We start from the raw sequence: 18332 nt of genomic DNA, 5'->3' as shown, positions 1-18332 counted from the left end.
GAGCAACCAGGCATCCTCTACTGACGGGATGGGGTCAATATCCTTCCAGAATACCCAGGCTAGGTCGATTAGAAAGGCCTGCTCGCTGACGTGTTTTATGGAGCTTTTGACAGTGATGAGTGGTGGTCGTTTGACCATGGACCCATTACGGACGCAGGCAATGAGGCAGTGATCGCTGAGATCCTGTTTGAAGACAGCAGAGGTGTATTTAGAGGGCATTTAGAGGGCAAGTTGGTCTAGCTTAGATTGTAGGGCGGCCGGGGTGTTAAGCATATCCCAGTTTAGGTCACCTAACAGTACAAACTCTGAAGATAGATCCGGGGCAATCAATTCACATATGTTGTCCAGGGCAAAGCTGGGGCTGAAGGGGGTCTATAACAAGCGGCAATGGTGAGAGACTTATTTCTGGAAAGGTGGATTTTTAAAAGTGGAAGCTTGAATTGTTTGGCCACAGACCTGGATAGTATGACAGAACTCTGCAGTAGATTGCAACTCTGCCCCCGTTGGCAGTTCTATCTTGTCAGAAAATGTTGTCGTTGGGGATGGAAATGTCAGAATTTTTGGTGGCCTTCCTAAGCCAGGATTCAGACATGGCTAGGACATCAGGGTTGGCGTGGTGGAATAGATTCAGGGCATAATGTACAGACAAGGGTATGGTAGGATGTGAGTACAGGAGGTAAACCTAGGCATTGAGTTACGATGAGAGCGGTAGTGTCTCTGGAGGCACCAGTTAAGCCAGGTGAGGTCTCTGCATGTGTGGGGGGTGGGACAAAAGAGCTAAGGCATGTGGGGCGGGGCTGGGGGCTCTACAATGAAATAAAACAATAATAACTAACCTAAACAGCAGTAGACAAGGCATATTGACATTATGCAGAGGCATGTGTAGCCGAGTGATCATAGGGTCCAATGAGCAGCAATAGGTGGGTCAGGGAGCCGTTTGGTAGTCGCTACTACGCTAGGCGAGCTGGAGACACGGCGATTCAGAAACCTAGCGGGCCGGGGCTAGCAGATGTGTCTACGGCGACATTGCAACGGAAAAACCTGTTGAAACCCCCTTGGACGATTACGTCGGCAGACCAGTCGTGATGGATAGGCGGGGCTCCGTGTCGGCAAAAAGGGTCCAGGCTAATTGGCAAAAGAGGTATTGTAGCCCAAGTATTAGCTGGTAGACCTCTTCGGCTAGCCGGGAGATGGGCCTAGCTCGAGGCTAGCTCAAGGCTAACTGGCGCTTGCTTCAGGACAGAGGCGTTAGCCAGGAGTAGCCACTCAGGTTGCAGCTAGCTAGCTGCAATGATCCGGTGTACTGGTCCAGAGCTTGCAGTAAGAATCCGTTGATGTGATAGAGAAAAAGCAGTCCAATATGCTGTGGGTTGATATTGCGCTGTAAAGACTGGCAGGTATTGCCCGAGCAGAAGCTGGCTGGTGGCCTTGTTAAGGTGAAGACCGCTAGCAGTGGCTAAATGCCTACAAGCTAGTAGCTAGTTAGCTGACTACCTCTGATGGGGGTTCCGGTTCTGAAGTATAAAAATAGCAGATCCGTGCCACATTGGGTGAGGCGGGTTGCAGGAAAGTATATTCAGGATGTAAAGAGTGATTAAAATATATACTAAATATATACGGAAAAAGCAAGAAACTACTATTTACACGGGACAAGACAAAACAAGTCCGACTGCTACGCCATCTTGGATATCATCTGTGTGACTGTCAAAGCTGCATTTGAACAATAAAGCCTGTGATGATGTATTTATTTATTTATTTGCATGAAACATGGTGTCTTCTTGACTCTTTTCCATATCATGTATAATGAGATATTGTGGGATATTAATCACACAGTATAGTTGGGCAGTGTGATAAGTAAAATCTTTCGTTAGTTCGTGCTGCCATCTCGTGGTTAGTAAACATGGTGTCTACTTGACTCATTTCCATATCATGTATAAGGAAATGTTGTGGGATATTAATCACGCAATATAATTAGGCAGTGTGATAAGTAAAATCTTTCGTTAGTTCGTGCTGCCATCTCGTGGTTAGTAAAATACCTGTCAAACGTCAACGTCGTAATGTTCTATATTATCATGTATCAGTAGTGAATAATAATTCATATTGTTGACAATTTGACACTGTCTCTGAAAATATGCTTTTTAATATTTTCACAATTTGCTGTTGAAAGTCTCAAATGGGCAGTTGTATTTCTAGAGGACGGAACAGATTAATCAAATACCGGGGTTGCTGAGGACTGCATTTGTGGATGCACTACAGTAAACTATTACTTGTGTTCTTCCTACTTCGCTTGAACTGTTGGATATTTCGTTCACAACATCACTAAAGGGCTCATCTACGGGCTACTTCAGTCATGTTTCAGAATGCTTTAAGAAGATTATCTAATGAAACTCTACGTTTTCAAACGTCTGTCAAATATGTGCGTTTTTTACGGGGCGTAAGACCTCTGCCTGTGTCTGCAAGGCATTTGGCAGATGTGAAGGACACACTACCCTTTGACACTTCCTTGCTCGAGTTTCTGGTTTGTCCACTATCCAAAAAGCAATTGAGGTGAGTTATTATACAAAGCCAATTCAATACTAATGTACTTTATCCAACGACAGTATTGTTTTGCCATGGCTTAACTGAGACAGAAACAACACACCTTTTTTTTCAGCCAGCGTTAGCTACGCATCAGCTAGATAGCCAGCCAACAAGCTAGCTAATTGTTGTACTCTTCACTCTCAGGTACGAGGAAAAGACCAATGAACTCATCAACGAGGAGCTTGGAATCGCATACCCAATCATTGATGGAATTCCAAACATGATCCCCACAGATGCTAGATTGATTAAAAACGATCCTGAAACACCAGTGGAACCAGCACAAAGGCATGAAACACCAAAGACATAAGATATTGGCCCTGAACAGTGTATAAAATAACTTGTAAGCCAAAAGTCGAGATGTTTTCTCTGTCTACCCTTACAGTACTGGTTCCCATAGTCTCCCTATTTTGACTTTTCTATTCTGTGGCAGTAGATGAGAATTTGACAGGGTTGCACCAGCACTAACAGTGTGTTTCTACAGTCTTTTGTAACCAGTAACCATTCCTGTCTATGTATTTTTCAATCTATGGAAATGGATGGGAATCAAGCTGTTCAGGCACAACTAGTGTACATTTTACATGAATACCTTTACAGCAGAATGATGTTAAATAAAGGTTTTAGATTATTGGTACTGAAGTGGATATCATGGATGTTTTGGAATGTTGCGTTGCATATTATCGCTACCAAAACCAACAAATGATTCTGTAAGTAATAAATGGAATGACATTCAATGACAAATTAATCAACTTTATTTGATGAGTGACATGCAATTTCTTCCATAAAATTCAATACATTTGAATGTTTTTAATGGAACTTAACCTTTTGGAGAGGAAACCTATGAGCAAGAGCATCTATCAACAAACAAATGTATTTTTGTGGATTACGAGCACTAATAAAATGTGATTGAATTTTACATCTTAGTTGAACCTTTGGGTCCCCTCTAAAGGAAAGTGTGGGTGTGAAGAACTTCACTTATTACTTTGTTTTCCCACTACTGGACTGTGTTAGCTTCATCAAGGGAGAATATGGTCTCGGAGACTGCCCCTCGTCCTTCATCTTAAAGAAGGATTCATACAGTCTTAACCCGACTCTTGCACCACCAGAATGAGTCATTCTACTTACTGGATGTTGTGAATGACTTCTGGCCAAGTGGGAGGCTGGTTTCCTTGTCATTAACCTTTCTAGGTGAGGATGGGCAATGTAGGCCAGTCTTTGCTCTCATCCTTTTAGCCAGACAGGTCGGTAGGTTGCTCTGAGCACTCGGCAGCTCCACACAACTGGTGAAAGCTGAGGAATGTGGAGATCTCTGAGATAAAGAAGTACTCTCTTTGAGTGGCTGCCTGATATGTAGACTTCCAGAACAGTGGCTCCTCTTTTGGCTTTAGAGGTGACTTGGTATGTCTGGGCACTGTTGTGGCGATAGCTTTACCAGTGCCTCCAGTGAGTGATCTGAAGATGGTACTATAAATTTCTTCTGAGTTATGAACAGATTCTCACTGTTGGCATCGTCAGCAGTCATTTGAGAGTTTCTTTTGTCCCTCCATACTCTGTCCCATTTTATTGTCCCTCTCCCACTGATAAGTCCCAGGAAAGTGTATCTCATTGTCACCCTAAGTGCTTTCCCAGGGAAATGTTCTTCTTGTGCTTACCTTTGGACTTTTTGGTTGAATTTTTTTCTTCAATCCCAGGCTCTTTCACCTCTGGGTTTAGTCCTTTTTTAGATGTTTGTCTTTTTTAATTATTATTTTTTTGTCTCCTGGGTAAATCCAAAAATGTGTCAGATTCTGTGTGCTCCATCTCCGGTCTTTCAGACATCTCCCTCTGGAAAAAAGAACTATTTCTTGAGAAAATGATCATCGTGCCATTTTTACATCAAAACATAATTATACAATTTAATTTCTATTACATAGACCTAACTCCCATGTATATAGTCTGGGGGTCAGGGTTGGGGTCAATTCCTTTTCAAGTCAATTCAGAAAGTAAACTAAATAACAATTCCACATTTTTCTCATTGAAAAGCGTTGAAGAAATGTGTAATTTCAGTGTACTTCCTGAATTGACTGGAATTTAAATGGAATTGACCCCAGACCTGCTGGAGGTAGCCTCTCACAATAGATTTGTACAGTTGAAATCGGAAGTTTACATACACTTAGGTTGGAGTCATTAAAACTCGTTTTTCAAACACTCTTGTTAACAAACTATCTCATTGTAGAGTTAGTTAGGACATCTATTTTGTGCATGACACAAGTAATTTTTCCAACAATTGTTTACTGATTATTTCACTTATAATTCACTGTATCACAATTCCAGTGGGTCAGAAGTTTACATACATTAAGTTGACTGTGCCTTTAAACAGCTTGGAAAATTCCAGAAAATGATGTCATGGCTTTAGAATCTTCTGAAAGGCTAATTGACATCATTTGAGTCAATTGAAGGTGTACCTGTGGATGTATTTCATGGCCTACCTTGAAGACCTCAGAAAAAAATTGTAGACCTCCACAAGTCTGATTCATCCTTGGGAGCAATTTCCAAACACCTGAAGGTACCACGTTCGTCTGTACAAACAATAGTAAGCAAGTATAAACACCATGGGACCACGCAGCTGTCATACCGCTCAGGAAGGAAACACGTTCTGTCTCCTAGAGATGAATGTACTTTGGTGCGAAAAGTGCAAATCAATCCCAGAACAACAGCAAAGGACCTTGTGAAGATGCTGGAGGAAACAGGTACAAAAGTATCTATATCCACAGTAAAATTAGTCCTATATCAACATAATCTGAAAGGCCGCTCAGCAAGAAGCCACTGCTCCAAAACCACCATAAAAAAGCCAGACCACGGTTTGCAACTGCACATGGGGACAAAGATCGTACTTTTTGGACATAATGACCATCGTTATGTTTGGAGGAAAAAGGGGGAGGCCGGCAAGCCGCAGAACACCATCCCAACTGTGAAGCACGGGGGTGGCAGCATCATGTTATGGGGTGCTTTGCTGCAGGAGGGACTGGTGCACTTCACAAAACAGATGGCATCCTGAGGAAGGAAGATTATGTGGATATATTGAAGCAACATCTCAAGACATTAGTCAGGAAGTTCAAGCTTGGTCGCAAATAGGTCAAATGGACAATGACCCCAAGCATACTTCCAAAGTTGTGGCAAAATGGCTTAAGGACAAGGTTTTGGAGTGGCCATCACAAAGCCCTGACCTCAATCCTATAGACAATTTGTGGGCAGAACTGAAAAAGCATGTGCGAGCAAGGAGGCCTACAAACCTGACTCAGTTACACCCGCTCTGTCAGGAGGAATGGGCCAAAATTCACCCAACTTATTGTGGGAAGCCTGTGGAAGGCTACACAAAATGTTTGACCCAAGTTAAACAATTTAAATGCAATGTTACCAAATACTCATTGAGTGTATGTAAACTTCTGACCCACTGGGAATGTGATGAAAGAAATAAAAGCTGAAATAAATCATTCTCTCTACTATTATTCTGACATTTCACATTCTTAAAATAAAGTGGTGATCCTAACTGACCTAAAACAGGGATTTTTTACTGGGATTAAATGTCAGGAATTGTGAAAAACTGAGTTTAAAAGTATTTGGCTAAGGTGTATGTAAACTTCCGACTTCAACTGTATATGCATTTAAGCTGTTTATCAAATTAGAATTCTCTGACTTTATTATAGCAATAATGTATTTGATTCTTACCAGATATTAAAGACACCTTCTATTCCTCCAATGTTGGCGAGCTGTTACTAGTATTCTTCTTTAAACCATGAAACCCAGCACCTGTATTAAACATTGAAGATTTTTTGTAATCATGATGGAACTTGTTACAGTTGCCTAGTACTTAGAAAATAGTAGCCTTAACTTCGAAAATATTGCCGGCTTTGATCTTCACAAAGTAAGGAGACAGACTACAACGACACAATGAGCTGTCTAGGCAATACAAATATACTGTTTAGGCTATAAAAATATAGGCTACCATATTCCGGAATATGGAAAACTGAGATTATGATTTTTGAAATCTATACCAATTAACATTTTCAGAAATTATATTAATCATGGCAATGAATTACCTCCATAAGTGATCCTCCGGCCCCAACACTTCAATTGTCAGACTCCCACCATCCTACCTGAAACTTCAACGAGAGCGCCTCTTTCTAGTGCTCAGGCTGTTTCATTTGACAAGGATACTTACTGGCTGATCTCGACACACCTACTGTATGCGAATCTTGCCCAATGCTCACCTGCACATTTGGCTATAGGGTAATTCACCGAGAATATTAGGTTTCAAGAATAATATTGGCCAATCTAAAGTGTCAAACTGATTCTATTTAAGGTGGTTTGTCTCAGGAGCAGTGCGTGGGTAAAATCACTGGGGAAGCCAAGCACCCTCCCCCAACCAACCACACCGTTGTTTTAACACAAAACCTGACAGCAACCTCTGTCCTTTGAAGACCGCAAAGCATATAGCATGTAACAGACAGTTACATGACCTACAGCATGGTCAAGGAAGTTAATGTTACTGACACTAAACACTTTCTGGACCACTAAACAACTATTGATTTAGAACCACAGAGAGTTGCTGCAAGTCACAAAGAAAACAGGAGCTTAGTCTAATACAGTGACAACTAAAATATACCAAAAACGATTTGGTCCAATCAACATAAGCTAAATATGATGAGGCTGTCCGTGGTTCTGATTTCTGTATGTGCGTGCGCGTTCATGCAAGTAGAAAAACATGTTGACACACCCTACTTGTAGAGAAACTCCAATGCCATCCTCATCTCTTTCATGTTGACGAAACGGTCTATCACTCTGTCATAAAGTACACGCTTTTATTTTTTGTTGTCCTAGGCAACCGGGCTAAAATTCTTTCTCGCTAGCCTAATTTCAATTCATGGGCAACGTTAGCTAGTTAACATTAGCTTTCTACATCTAGCTACATATTGAACTTCCATTCTCTCAGGCCAGGGGCACAACAATGTATGAATTAATGGTTGGATCAGGATCGCCTTTAAAATCATTGGCCAGTACGGAGAATTAAGTAAATCCACAAGTCCAAATCCCTATCTCCATCCATGGCTAATTTAGGAAAGGGACAATTTTAGATAGCTAGCTAGCCACCGGAGGGCAACAACACAACGATATGCAACAATTCAAGTTGTTCTGTCAATGACATACGCTCTCAATGTGATTTGATAGAAGAGATGCCAAATCCAAGCTGGCTTCCCTTGACACTTTATTTTGGTGTGCCAGGACCATTCACCGTTGAGCTCGCTCAGTTTAGCTCAATGTCAATCAGATAGATGGCCTACACGAAGAAAGGCAGAGGGGCGCTGTTTCGCTCGCTCTGACGCTTACTCCTGTGATATACATTCAGCCTCTTGTGAATTGAATGAAAATTATGAAACACAGACACGAAAGATCAATTATTGAATGTTTTTTTGTTTTTTCTTGGTAATTGTTTTGGGCCTTGGCATCCATGACTACACACCACTGGTCTGTATATAAATGTGTTTGGAACTAGTAGGCCTACCATAAGAAATCTCAGCTTGGCATTACGATGACATGGTATGAAGTTACAGCTAAAATTCTTAATCCATGTCTAAACCCTGTAATAACGAAGATGTCAATATACAGTGCATTCTGTAACATTTTGTTATGTTACAGCCTTATTCTAAAATGGATTACATTTTTTAAAATCCTCATCAATCTACACACAATAGCCCATAATGCCAAAGCTTAAACAGGTTTTTAGAAATTGGCAAATGTATAATAAAAAATATAAATAAATACCTTATTTATATAAGTATTCAGACCCTTTGCTATGAGACTTGAAATTGAGCTCAGGTGCATCCTGTTTCCATTGATCATCCTTGAGATGTTTTTACAACTTGATTGGAGTCCACCTGTGGTAAATTCAATTGATTGGACATGATTTTGAAAGGCACACACCTGTCTATATAAGGTCCCACAGTTGACAGTGCATGTCAGAGCAAAAATCAAGCCATGAGGTCGAAGGAATTGTCCATAGAGCTCAGAGACAGGATTGTGTCGAGGCACAGATCTGGGGAAGGGTACCAACACATTTCTGCAGCATTTAAGGTCCCCAAGAACACAGTGGCCTCAGTCAGCAGTTTGGAACCACCAAGACTCTTCCTAGAGCTGGCCACCCAGCCAAACTGAACAATCAGGAGGAGAAGGGCCTTGGCCAGGGAGGTGACCAAGAACCCGATGGTCACACTGACAGAGCTCCAGAGTTCCTCTGTGGAGATGGGAGAACCTTTTAGATGGACAACCAGATAGCTAGCTGTAGCACTCCACGAACCAGGCCGTTATGGTAGAGTGGCCAGATGGAAACCACTCCTCAGTAAAAAGCACATGACAGCCTGCTTGGAGTTTGGCAAAACGCAGGACTCTCAGACCTTGAGAAACAAGATTCTCTGGTCTGAATGCCAAGTGTCATGTCTGGAGGAAACCAGGCACCGCTCATCACCTGGCCAATACCATCCCTACGGTGAGGCATGGTGGTGGCAGCATCATGCTGTTGGGATGTTTTCAGAGGCAGGGACTGGGAGACAAGTCAGGATCGAGAGATTGATGAACGGAGCAAAGTACACAGAGATCCTTGATGAAAACCTGCTCCAGAGCGCTCAGGACTTTAGACTGGGGCAAAGGTTCACCTTCCAACAGGACAACGACCCTAAGCACACAGCCAAGACAACGCAGGAGTGGCTTCGTGACAAGTCTCTGAATGTCCTTGAGTGGCCCAGCCAGAATCTCTGGAGAGACCTGAAAATAGCTGTGCAGCGACACTCCCCATCCAACCTGACAGAGCTTGAGAGGATCTGCAGAGAAGAATGGGAGAAACTCCCCAAGTACAGGTGTGCCAAGCTTGTAGCGTCACCCCCAAGAAGACTTGATGCTGTAATTGCTGCCAAAGGTGCTTCAAAAAGTACTGATTAAAGGGTCTGATTACTTATGTAAATGTGACATTTCAGTTTTTATTTTTTTTATACATTTGAAAACATTTCTACAAACCAGTTTTTGCTTTGTCATTAAGTAGTATTGTGTGTAGATTGATGAGGGGGAAAAATGATGTAATCCATTTTAGAATAAGGCTGTAACGTAACAAAATGTGGAAAAAGTCAAGGGGTCTGAATACTTGCCGAATGCACTGCAGATCTCAATGAAGATTTCATAATAAGTTAATACAATTTCCAAATACTAAATCACCCTACAAATTGATATGGTCAGTGTACTGTATAGGCAACCTTTCCAGTTTCCCTTCAGTGTTCTGCAGGGTGTTAAATACAGATGTAACCTTTTTGCACCAATTCAGTCCTTTATGAGTCACCAGTCTAGCTTCCATCAAGTCTCATAGCATAGTGTCAGTCACCTTCAAATCCTACTGTGCTTACTGTTTTCACAAGCTGAGAGGGTAATGTCTTGCTCACAATAATGGGAGGACTCCTTTCTCTTTTTATTGTGGGAAAAAAGTTTCCCTTTACTATTGTCTGTGGCCTTGATGATGTCAGTCAACAAAAGCCATGATCAAGGGTGATTGAGAATATTGTCTGTGAAAATAGAACGCGCTCTTTGTATGATCAGATTGATACACTAATAGTCCAGTGTTGTTCGGTGCAAAGCTTAGTCATTGAGAACTGCTTTTGGTTGTTATTCAGGAAATTCCTCTTTCCGGTGACAACTTGGTGCCTGTGACGTAGTTATTAGAGAGCCATGGGGAAAAAAGCAGGTGCAATAACATTACATCCACTATGCTATTTTGTTTAGCATCATTTGTCTAATGATGCTGTATTAAACCATACATTTACCATACATGTTTTATTACAATGGAAGTACGGTAAATAATGAAGGTTCTTGAGTTTGCTCCACATTTGTGTTTTGAAAAGGATCCAAGTTCAGTGGAGCAAATATTCTGAAACTGTTGCCTCGTATCCTGCTTTCCCAAATTAGAACACAGACAATAGCGTAGCTTACACTGTGACTTTCTACCACCTGGTCACACATGGGAACATCTCTGCAATATAACATGGAAGGAAAGTATTTATATCTGAAACTAACATAGTTGTTGAAGTGTTAATTGGTGCGTAGATTAGATAATAGGCAGCGATGGCTCCAGTTTTACACTAGTGTGGGCGGATGACACCGACGTCCGGTTGGCTGACCCGCTAGCGAGAATTTGTTGGTGGTGTTTGGGTGATTTAAAGGCCCTGTTTCTGTCATCACAACACGTAGGCTACGGCGTCTGACCATTGACTGCCATTAACAAGTAGTAGACACGAAGAGTGCCACCATTGTATGAATGGCAATACATGTAATTGTGTTTTTAAGTTATCCATAACCTCCTGTTTGATCTAGGTATTGCAATGGCAAAATGAACCTGACTGTTTTTATTAGTTAGGACTGCCATAGCATTGTCCGAAAATAACATTCCATATCTTCTTGAATGTTAAGACATATTCTTATCGATAGGATTGCTGTTGATTTTATGCTACTGTTTAGAAATGTTTGTGTATTTTTCATATTATATCTAGATCAACAACATGGGATTTCATTTTCTGACATTGACGTTGTTATTCACATTTACAGTGGCTGCGGCTGTTTTGAATCGGATGTATTTGACATATTTAGACACTGCACATATGATTGGTTGACTAATGTGTGGATGACTTCCAGATAGAGACTCTCATCTGTTTTCCACTCTTGATGCTCCATTCGTCTGACCGCTACATTACTTCTGCCTGTAAATGTTCAACACACCCAAGGGATTCTCTTTATCTGTGGAGGTACAATGAAGAATGTGTCAAAACCATGGGCTTTGCTTATTTTTGGAAGCAAACTTTACCCCTTAAGTGTTAAAACACAGCATATAGCTACAGCCTTTTTCACCAGTCCAGCAATGGTTCCGGATATGGAATAATATAATTCATAGTATCAGATCCTCCAAACAAGTGGGCCCCTGCTATAAATAAAATAATGTGCTAATATGCTAGCTTGTTAATGCTATAGCACATAATGTGACCAGACTGTTTGTCTTACTGTCTTAGTAGTAGTAGTAGTAACCAGGCTATTTATTGTGGTGCTCATGAGCCATTACCAAGGTAGTGGTGAAATATGCAGCGGATGCTACAGCTCTACCTAGATCCCTGAATTACAGGGAAGGTCAGGGCTGCATTATTGTCAGATGCCTTCCATCATTTCATTTGTTCCACGTGCCCACGCTGTCTGGGTCTATGGGTCAGTCGATGACCTTCCATGACTAACTTAGGACAGGGACAATTACAAAAAACGAGATGAAACAGTGAGAAATGTTTGACATCATTCAATGAGTCTTCAGAATCAAAATCATGCATTGGCTTGCCCTGCGAACACATCTGGTGAGACTGTTGTGTTGCCGTGGGAATCCCGTGGGTACAAAGGTAGGCCAGCGGGATCTTTCTGCAACTTATATCAGGTGTGAAGGTGCTGACTGCTGAGGAAGTGCTTGTAATGGTGCGGCCACTACCTGTTCTCTGCGTAACACTTGGCATGAAAGCCCTCAACCCGTGACCGGCTGCAAACGGAACCGTGAGACGCACGTGCTTCCCTGGGATAGCCTTTGAAAATGCACACGCTTCTGTTGTCGTACACGCATAGATCATTCAGACATGTGAGAGTGAAGTGTGTGGCGAACAGCTTCACAGTTGTGATGAATTGGGATGAGGCCTTTAATAGACGGCACCACAGAGACCCAGAGTTCCAGTGCACAGTACTGTACTATATCTCATACAATAATGCCATGCCTTTCCTCCAAGATGTGCGGACCGGCCCAGTCGATTTCTTCAGGGTCATGTACTGACGTTCTAAATGAACAAATGCCGGCTTCCCCTCAGCTGTTGGACCCAAACCCCAGTCTGAGTCAAAGGAAGTGGAAATGTTCAATGTCTAATGTTGTGCTTAGAATAACGTTTTTCCTTCTCAGTCACGCGTGAATCCTGCTGAAACACAGAAAGTCTCTGCCGTCATTCAGATATCTACACAGCATGCTGTTGTTTTCATTTCAGATGGCTTCCACAGATAAGGTCTTGAATATTTCGGCTTTTTTACTGCTAGTATGATTGGCTTATTGGTCAATTCCAACCGACACAGTGTCAATGAGTCAGGCATACAAGATTTGTTTTGGTGGCTCTGAAGTAACTTGAAAACGTGTTATTTTATCTTGCTTTATTAATGTAATCAAGTTGCATGCGTCTTCAAAGCTGGTGGGAAAGGTCTGGTCAAAAGAGAATTGATATGAAAACACGTGTATGAAAATACCCCTAACAGAAGAAATCCAGATATATATGACCGTCATAAGCCATCAATTATATTTCTATGTGTGATATGAAACCTTTCTCCCCCACCATGAAGGTGAGAAACCGCAAGCATCCTCTAATGTGTAAAGTTATCCACATGCTACTGCACACAACAAAATACTTTTGGGGGCTGCTTTACATGCTTCAAAGCGTGTGCAGAATAGAGTTAGTACTAGAGAGCACCGGATCCGAGAAGGTGATGGATTGCAGACCATCAACCAAAGTCGATGCTGGCTTGCCATGAGTTACAGTGATGCCCATCATAGTGCACTGCCACTTGGACACATCTGGGGTGGAAAAAAGGTCAGCCTTAACTAGAGCAAGACGAATGTGGTGTCTGTAGTGTCAGAGATAGCTGACAGTATTTTCACGTTGAAAGATTCTCCTGGTTACACTTTTGCCTTGCACCGCAAATCCTAAAGGTAGGCTATACTAATCAACATACAGTTAAAAAATTACCATTTCGCGTTTTGTCATACCGGTGCATTCCATGTATACATTCTCATATAGATCACTCCCTGTGGTATCAAGATCATCTCATGTCAATACATACGGTTAAGTACGGTATGATTTCGGTTGGAGCTATGATGCAAATCTTTCAAAACATGCATCTACAGATCTATAGACCATCTATAGATCCTTTAAAATTAAAACAATATAAATCATGAAGTGTAATTTTAACTAACCCATAATGCACTATTTTGATGACTTATGAGGAGTATCTCTGTGGTGTTATGCATTAAGTCTGGCTCCTCCAGCTTTTCTTATAGTCTATGAAACCAAAAGGAAACCTATGAATAGTACTGCTACACTAATTACTGATTTTATTTACTGTATTGATTGAATTATTAATAAGTAAGCACCTGCTAGTCATGATTGTCATTGTCATTATTGTATGGGTAGATGTCGTTAGCAATACCTTCTATTTAATCCCGGTATAATTTCCATACACCCCAATGCTGTCACATACCACCGGTGACATTGCTTGCATTGAACCAACATGAGGTAATGAGAACTACATGGTTTAGGATCTCATGCTAAGTTCAAAGGTCATTTTGTTTGGTGGGTGTCATCTAAACATGCCTGCTGCGGTCCATAATAGTATCAAGAGAAACCAGTAAGAGGGCAACATCTTTAACGTGCATGTCAGCTTGGCCATCAATCTCGTTGAACTGGTATGTAAACAACTTTAATTGCCCACCACCTGGGAAGTTTGTTTTATAGAATGATTAGATAGTAAATCCAAAACGTGCATTGTGCAAATTGAGTTTCAGTCTCGGAGCATCATTATCAATAATAGCAGTTCAGGACACTGATTTGGTCAACAGTAAAGTCACTTACTAAAATGGATATGCCAATCTAATAAAGGGATTAGAATTTTCTTAAAGGGATGAGTGCATTGAACTTGCTTGAGACATGTGCAACTATGCATGAACCAACGTGCACCAGAGTGCATCAAAGTGCACCTTCAAACATATTCCAGAACTTTCCAACGCCCAAGCTGCATTGTTTCTCCCCCATAGTGAATATCAAATATTATGTTCTTTGCCCAGAAGCACCTGAAAGTTGCTTATGTCCTCACATAACGCCAAGGACTGCCTGCTCTCTGTCAGCAAGTTATTTTGGGGGGCATGCATGCCTGCAGCCTTGACAGAAACCCTAACCAGTCCACGAGGGAAGATCTATAGGTCGGACCTGTTTGGTTCCTCTCTGGGATGTATTCTCTGTGTCATGACATAGCCATTCCTCTTCCACATTTAGAAAGATTCCCTCATGGTTACCTAATGTGCAATTACCCGCCCAGCGCCCATAAAAGTAGGACAGGGTCGCTCGTGTCCCAAGGATCATCCTAAACACCTGTAGCTACAGCAGGATATCTCGACTCCGGGGCATCAGAAAGGGAGAGATTTGACGTATGGCTATAATGACTTATGGCTATTATATTATTATATTATTGGCGTAACATGTGTCAATAGAGCTGATGTGTGACTCATCAGTTGGATAGATGAAGACCAATGGGGTTTCTTCTGTCCATACATCTGGAAGATGGAGGGGGTCTAGAGTTGATATTAGTTAGGGAGTTGACACTGCACATAAATTACTGGACAGACAGAGTGGGTGTGGGGGGTCTTCTTAAAATGTTTCTGCAGGTTTGGAATGCATTTGATCGACTGACCATTGAAGATTATTTTTCAACCACTCATGAATTATTGGTATTATTTTATCATGACTTACAAAAAATGTGACATATAAGGCAATGATGTTGAATCAATGAGGTGTGTAGGCTTACATTTGAGGGAACTTGCATTACAAAAATGTTAAAAATCTATATAGCATGAATCATTTTATTAGGCTTTATGGTTTATGTTTCCGTCTGAGCCGTATTTGAATCTTAAACACTGCAACGATGTGTCTGAGTTAAGACAGGAATTAGGGGAGACTGGGGTTGGTTGTTTCAAGGGTTGGTTGTCACAGTACTAATTACTTCCAATCTAATTGGCGCTGTGTACTAATTTTACGGTTAATATGTGTGAATTCTTTGAAAGAGCTCATCCACCTGGTCAATTCATGTCAGCATGATAAAACATTGAGGTGAGGGGAATGTATGTTTTTCATAGGTGAAAGTAAAAAATATATTGGTCTTTTCTTTGTAAATGTTTGAATTATGGGAGTATCCATGAAAAATTATCCCACTGGGCACACACTGGTCGAATCATCGTTGTTTCCACATCATTTCAATGAATTAACATGGAATAGATATTGAATTGATGTCTGTGCCAAGTGGGATGTTTGTTGAAAAGAGGAAAGGGAGAGGTATAGTGTGGTCACATGAAATGTCAGGTGGGTTGTCACTACCAAACATTGCCACTGCCGGTATACAATAAATCCCAAGTCATTTTGTGCTTGTGCTATAAAGAGCACCCTTTGTTGCCTCTCTCTCACAAACATATTTTTTTCTGTCACACACCAACACATGCGTACACACAAATTTACTCAAAATGTAATTCTCAAGGCATAAAATGCTGAATTTTGTTAGGAATATTGTTCGATCAAAGAAAGGATTGACTTTTTTAAAGATTGTTTGCTATATTGCTTTATTTCCTGTTACAAAAGGAATAAGTTACCAGAAAACATTGTGACAACCAATCCCATACTGTGTGACATCCAACCCTGTGATGAGGCTGGTTGGCACAGTGTGTTTGATGGCTTATAACTCCATGTTGGAATAAGATATGAGGATAAAAGGTTCCCCATTTCAACCCAAGACCTTGCTCTTTCTCAAAAAAACTATTGTAAGATTGTGCTGAGAAATACATGTGGGTAAAAAGTGTTGCAACCAACCCTGGTCTCCCGTACTAGATGTCCCACTGTGAAAATATGTTGCACACAGAGCCGCCAACTACACATTTCAAACTTTCCAAAACATAGCACTTTGGATGATCAACCAAGTAGGTTGGTATTTTCCCGTCACATTTCACTCATTACCATTGGGCCCACTGAAAGATTCTCTGACGTCATTGTCGGAGTGAGAAGGAAAAAAATCGATTCAAAGTGAGTGGATAGTTGTTGGTATCCCAGGGAAACTTGATAATTCCCTATAGTCATAAATGTGTCTACTGTTAATTTCTCATTTGAGTCTTGGCAGAAAAAAATCAAGAGATGCCGACATCCATCTATTTAAACTCATGAGGACTGAAATACAAGTATTACATAATATTGATAATCTATACAATAAATATATAAATATATAAAATATATACACAATTTGACAAGTCATATAGGCCTACAATAAATATAAAATATATACTTAATACAATATATGTATAGTCTACTTTATAAGCTATACAATATAGATATATACTTTAGGCTGTACACAATTTGACAAGCCTACTAAGCCAATTTAATATAAAAATGTATACTAGGTATCCACCCAAAAGTTGCAATAGGCCTATGTCAGTAACGAAACACTAACACTGAAAGTCTGATCCATGAAGTCTATTATAAATATTTGCTATTGAAAATGTGTTATCCCCAGTAGCGCAAAGTTTCAAAAGCAGCGCAATTAATTATCCCATAGCAAAGGTGCTGAAAGCCTGGAGTTGCGGAGGTGTTTTCATGCGCATGCCTATCCCCATCAAGGCAAGGGATGACATCAGCACTAATAATGAAGGCGGCTCATCAATGGGCAGAGGGCTATAAAAGGAACTTTGGGAGACTTACCCTAATCATAACAGATAGGCTGATCTACAAACCGGGTTTACACCTCTGCACCACACATCACAACTTTCCAGAGAGAAGCCTATCGCACAAGAGGCAAGTTGAACTTCATCAACTTTGTCATTATTTTGTGTGCATGACATCCTATGTTCAAAGTTTAATTCTATAGCCTATTTAACTTTATTTGTAGTAAAAGTGGTTGCTTATCAAACACATGTAGTCGTATTTAACTTTATTTGAAGTGAAAAATGTTAGCTTATCAAACACAAATGTATTACAGGTATGGGTTTATGTTCTAAACTATTTTCTTACTTTGACAGGTTATCAAAATGTTTCCCATCAGAGGTTTGGACGTAAAAGTGGTACTCATATCACTCTGCATTTTATACTATTCAACGCAATCTGAAGGACGACCAGTGATGTAGGATTGAACCCTATATGAACTGGAAATAACTTTATGGAATAACTTTATATTATATACTATATGATATTGTATTGTAATATGATTGGATATGACATGATACTATATTATAGCCTACTTGCAAATGATAATAATGTCCTGTTTAAAATAAGACATATAACTTAGAATTGATTGTTTCTTACAGAAAGAGGTCCATTAGTGAAGTACAACTAATGCACAACCTTGGGGAACACAAGCACGTGCAGGAGAGGCAAGACTGGCTCCAAATGAAGCTGAGGGACATCCATACAGCCTCGCTTCGAAATGCAGAGAGGGGGGAGAAAGTTAGAACCAGAAGGCTTCTTCCCGAGGATCTCCTGGATTTGGAGGAGTTAACGCCAAACGAAGTTGAATACATTTTAAACATTTTGGAGAAGCTACTCAACGCTCAGTGAAATTAGATGTTTGCAGTCTGGACTGTAGGCTACCACGTTTGACACTTCATTCTATTTCATGACTTTTATAGTTTTTCTGTTTTATTTAAACAACTCTTATTTATGTATAGGGCATGCGATTTTAAAATGGTATTGGAGAAATCAAGTTGTGAGGAGGCTAAGCTTCCATAGTTTTAGCTTAAAGCACTTGTATTTATTATTAAGTAGTTCAAGCTATTTATTTATCCTAACCAAATAAAAAGGAAGGGCAAATACTGTTTAGGACCAAAACATTGTTTTTATTATCTGAAAAAAGTAAGCGTTATACAATTGTTTATT

The 18332-nt window shown here is 40.6% G+C and overlaps 1 pseudogene; it reads left to right on the top strand.

Annotated features, from left to right (window-relative positions):
- Nucleotides 1-2897: 2897 nt before the first annotated feature.
- On the top strand, nt 2898-3493 carry LOC106573220 (phosphatidylinositol N-acetylglucosaminyltransferase subunit Y-like; annotated as a pseudogene).
- The last annotated feature ends 14839 nt before the right edge of the window (nt 3494-18332 follow it).

The sequence above is a fragment of the Salmo salar genome, chromosome 16 (genome assembly GCF_965601325.2).
Source record: "Salmo salar chromosome 16, fSalSal1, whole genome shotgun sequence".
NCBI classification, from domain to species: domain Eukaryota; kingdom Metazoa; phylum Chordata; class Actinopteri; order Salmoniformes; family Salmonidae; genus Salmo; species Salmo salar.
The sequence above is the reverse complement of the archived record's forward strand: the minus strand, read 5'-3'. Positions and strand labels throughout refer to the sequence as shown.